The following is a 4,908-nucleotide window of genomic DNA, read 5'->3' on the forward strand; positions in this document are numbered from 1 at the left end:
ACTCTAAAGGTCTTCATCGGCTACAACTGCCGCATGATCCCTTTTGGCATGCAGCCGAAACAAAGCACGTGATTTTTTTTTTTGTCACTTTCCTACTTTTGTACCCTGCGTCAGGCAAGATGTTTGGACGTGTGCACCTCCATCCTAAGATGTTTCATCACTGTGTACATACACACATTTATTAGGATGAACCCATTTTAAGCTAAGAATTGCATTGTATTTTCAGTTGTATATCACAACTTGTCGCTTTTGGGACTGCTAGGCTCCATGAAGGATAGACGATGCAAACTTCCACTCTTCAGGAGTACAAGTGGACCCCGGCCCTCCTAAATTCCAGGGACTTTTAGTTTAGTCCTTTATTATTTCAAATACAGTGATTTCTGGTCAAAGGGGGATAGATAGTTTTAGAGAGTCTCCAAACCAGGAGCTGTGACCGGGACCTCACTGACACTCAGAAGCTTCTTCTACTTCTGTCTCACACAAGATGGATTACCTACACCTGGAAGTACTGAAACCATGGCAATAAAATTTGGGGAGCGGTCAGCCAGAGAGGAGTACAAATATGTTTTTAATCCATGTATTGGACCAAAGTGTCTTTCCTGCCTCAGCGGGTCAAATACTCGAAGATTGTACAGGTGATGAAACAGTTGCGATGTGAAGAGCCAGAGAGCAACTTGTCAGCAGATGCTACAGCAGTAGCATGTGGCGATGATGTGGTTTAGTCACAAGGAGAACGACCACCTCTGTATGTGGAGCAGATGTTAGAGGACGCGTGGGGTTTCTGTCCCATTTATGCTTTCACATGATGCGTTATTTCACAGCCTTTCTTGGTGGCTGACAAGAGGTCATGTGTCAGGTGTGACTGCATGATAGTTAAGTTTTATTTATCCCTGAAGGAGAGCTGCAGTGATGGGACGGAACAGCAACACAATGCAATATATCATTAATATAAATCATGCAAATGACAGACTCATGAAATATGTCTGTGTCGCTGATGCAGCAGCAACAGAATAACCAGTAGAAGTGGCACTGGTGTATGCAGCTCATGTGGGCCTTAGTCCAGTGGGCCTCAGGGACCACCAACACTGCAGGCAGGCTGTGAAATATCGGCAGGTCACTGAAGGGTTGCCAGGCTGTTTGTCTCCTTGTGGGGGGCTTTGACTGGTTCTCTCATCTGGTCACGGCTTTGGATCAGCAACTCCTCGACAGCTCTCACACTCCTGAAAGTTGAATGATGACATTTTTAATAGTTCTCGATGTAGAAGTCCATGCTAAGCTAGGCTCATTCTATTAGGGAGCTCCAGACTGCAGCTAACAGGATCGCCAGCAAGACACTAATTCCTAATAAAAGTTTGGGTGCAGGGCTGCAACATATGCAGCCCTTTGATACCTGCATTTGTATAAAATTATTGAAAAAAACCCTCTCATGTCTGTGTGTTACATTAGAGTCAGGTGATGGTAGCTAAGGCTAGCTTCGTATTAAGTTTTGGAAACATGGGGAAAGGGTTACTGCAACAAGATGGGTTGGTTTTTTCCCCCAGTTGAAAGTGTGCGAGGATTATTGAGCATATTGAGTCAGAGGACGCTGGAGCATTGCTCAAAGAACATTTCAGACACTTTTGCGGTTGTTTGTTCATGTTGATTAGCTTCAGGCTACATGTTCTGGTGTGGAGGGAGAGAAATGTCTCTGTGAGCTCAAGCTTCTTAACATGAAGTTCTTGGGAGGCAAATTGGGCTTTTTGTGAAATATCGTTTTAAACAATTTTTGTTCCAAAATAGAAGACAAGGGAGAGTCCAGTTTACGGAGCTGTGTTACACCACTTTGACCCCAGCCTGTTGTTGAGCTGGTCTTCGGTGACTGTACCTACATCTAACCAGACTGTAGCATTCTGACACACAATAAAACATTATTTTGCATCTCTGAATTTTTTTGAAGAAATTGTCTTCAGTTAATAACAATAACGTGCAAAACAACAGTGTTGTGTTGTTGAACCTGGGATATGTGGGTCCCCCTGAGGTCACGATCATCTCATCTGTTCGTAAGACGAACTGATCTCACCTACCTGCTGGGATATGGTCGACTTCTGAAGCCAGGCTATACGATGCTTTCTGCTGTGAGTGGAACATCCACGCCTTCCTGCCACTGCAATGACGGCACTGATGCTGATAACCAGATTTGTGAGTGGGTGAAGACATTCCCCAGATGTCCTGGGGAGATACAGAAGAGTCACATCACAAGACCATCACACAACGTCATGCATGAGAGGAAGAACCGTCTCTTCTTCCTTGATTCACGTTAGTAGAAGGTTGTTGGATGTGATTTCAATGATGGAGACTGAAGACGTAGCGGCGCCTTGTGTCTGGCTCTCATGTGCTCCTCACCTGTGGCGTGGTACCTGTTGGCCCTGTTAGTCTGACAGGAGCTGGGGTGCTGCCACAGTGGCCAGAAACATGTGGGCTGATGGACGGATCAAGACGCTGCGGGCACTCACCTCTCCTCAACGCAGTCGTGTGTGAAATTGATTTTGCTGTCATTACAACCCCTGCTCTCTCCCTCATTCTCTCTCACCACAGGGCCGACTATGTATCGCCTCCCAAAAACACAGGACTTCCTGATGAGGCGCCTGTCAACAACAGATTGGTGTTCATTGGTGCCCTCCCCCTCTGAATGTGACCGTGGTGGGTGGGGCTGTCGGTTCCATATTGTGAGTGTGGTCCTTTCAAACATGTTGCCATGGATGGTAGACAGAGACGCTCCTGCTGACGCAGACCAGCAGCATCTTCCTATTAAGCTCACCTTTCCACATTTTTAAAAGTTAAGATTCTCATTCTTTTCACCTGATGAGTGAAATAGGATAAAATGAGATATCCACTGTGCTTTTAGAGCAGGTCTGAGGTTACCATGGCTCAGCACCCCCTCTAGTGGCACAATAGTGGCTCATACTAGAGGTTCAGATCTTCAGCACAGTTTGAACCGCAGGACTAAATAATTAGGGCCTGAGCCCAGAGGTACTCCAGGGCGAAGACCCTATTATGTTTGCTCGACACACTCGTTACAGCTGAAGTCTTTGTAAATGATCCGTTCAGGTTTATTACTCATTTTGATGCTTTTTTGTGTGGTTAAGGGATGTCCATAGTTGGAGAATACTGGTACGTCTGTGTCCATGACAATTGAACTAACTGAAACAGGGAAACCAGTCCATCGCAGGGCCGATCGGTTTTTACTGAAGAGAATTGTCTCGATAACAGTATGTCTCAGGGGAAAAACAGAATCTTGACACTGGACTAAAAACTGTTTCTAGACCCAGATAAGGAAACCTCAGGCAGAGCATCAGTGGCAGCGGGTGTGTGTGGAGAACAGACACCAGGACAGAAGGGAAAACAGGATTGCGGCAGGGTTGTTCAAAGAGTTTCAGTCCTGTGAGCTTCCAACTGGCCTTTTCAGGTCAGTGAGAGAAGAGATGAGACAACAGACTGTAAGCTAGGTTTCACATCAACGAATCAAATCCAGAGTTGTTATCCAAGCGATAACAAGGAAACTGGACTTGCTTGTCTCAAGTTCTCATCAACGACTGGGGAGCCCCTGATTGTGGGGCCACGACCCCTCCCAGGGTCTCACAGTCAGCCCGCTCAATCCCAACAGATCCCACCATCCACCCATCTATTATCTGTCCATCCATCCTCCTAACTCCTGCAGCGCTGTGTCCTCCCTCCACAATTGGATCATTAGGACAGAGGCCTGCATGCTCCCCTGCTGGAGGTTCTGGCAGATTTAGAGAGGAACATGTGGGGAACCACAGCCACTTCAATGTTGCTGACTCACCTTTTATGTCATGCTTTTCTTGGTAGGATTCAGAATATAAGCTGTTTCACTATGACCTTGAACATCCTTGATCACTGGAATTCTTCTGTCTGTGACAGTATTTCTGAATTCTTCCAGTCACACTTCTTATGCAGCCTCCAAATTTGACTGAGAGATGAAAATGCCTTAACCCAGTTTAATGAAGGCCACAGGCCCAGATAATTACTACATAGTTAAAAGGGTGATGCATTTTGAGTTTTATTATATTTTCTAGCACAGGTGCAAGTCATCTGGGGTTTATGAGCCTTTTGTGTGAGATGATGCAATATTTATTCAAGTAGATGAACCTCACATGCAGTATGGAATCTGACATGGCTTCCTTAGTGCTGCACCATCCACTAAGAAGACAAAGGTTTTATATGATACAAGAATTTAAGATCTTAACTAATTCAACTCAGAATCACTGTACCTTGAGTTGTTATATTTAGATTCCAGAAAACACATTCCTTCAAATTTTGATGATTTTCTGCAAAATTATCTGAATGAAATTGTGAAAATTATTTGTGTACATCATCATCATCTTGGGGCGGCCCGGTGGCGCAGTGGTCCTCACTGTAGCCCCCAGCAAGAAGGTTGTGGGTGGAGCCCCGGCTGGAGCACGGGGTCTTTCTGGGTGAGTCTCCATGTTCTCCCTGTTCCTGCTGGGTTCTCTCTGGTACTCCAGCTTCCTCCACAGTCCAAAGACATCAAGAGGGGACCAGGTTAATCCAGACTCTAAATTGACCGTAGGTGTGGCTGGGAGAGCCAATGGTTGTCTGTCTATATGTGTTGGCCCTGCCATGGACTGGTGACCTGTCCAGGGGGAAGGCTGCTGGGATAGGCTCCACCCCACCACCCTGAACAGGAGGAGAGGGAGAACATGGAGGGATGGATGGCTGGATAATGGATGGAGGATGGATGGGTGGATGGATGGATGGATGATAGGTGGATGGATGGGTGGCTGGATGACAGATGGATGGATGGGTGGAGGGATGGATGGAGGTATGGACGGATGGGTGGGTGGGTGGATGGATGGACGGATGGGTGGGTAGGTGGATGGATGAATG

The 4,908-nt window shown here is 46.4% G+C and overlaps 1 protein-coding gene and 1 long non-coding RNA gene across 2 annotated transcripts in view; one reads left to right on the forward strand and one right to left on the reverse strand.

Moving 5' to 3' along the window:
* Positions 1 to 1,890, forward strand: part of gabra4 (gamma-aminobutyric acid type A receptor subunit alpha4) — a 22,070-nt gene extending 20,180 nt beyond the window's left edge. Inside the window, exon 9 of the mRNA XM_086222895.1 lies at positions 1 to 1,890. This exon is cut by the window's left edge and continues 800 nt beyond it. The gene's annotated coding sequence lies outside the window, so the exon portion shown is untranslated.
* Positions 1,053 to 2,557, reverse strand: LOC147250702 (uncharacterized). The gene is made up of 3 exons (XR_015119105.1): positions 2,493 to 2,557; positions 2,064 to 2,208; positions 1,053 to 1,220 (listed from the first exon to the last, which is right to left on the reverse strand). It is a non-coding gene; the product is annotated as an uncharacterized LOC147250702 (long non-coding RNA).
* Positions 2,558 to 4,908: the final 2,351 nt, after the last annotated feature.

Source organism: Aulostomus chinensis, chromosome 13 (assembly GCF_037954235.1).
Source record: "Aulostomus chinensis isolate RoL2024-O1b breed Wild chromosome 13, RoL_Achi_v1.0, whole genome shotgun sequence".
Lineage (NCBI taxonomy): Eukaryota > Metazoa > Chordata > Actinopteri > Syngnathiformes > Aulostomidae > Aulostomus > Aulostomus chinensis.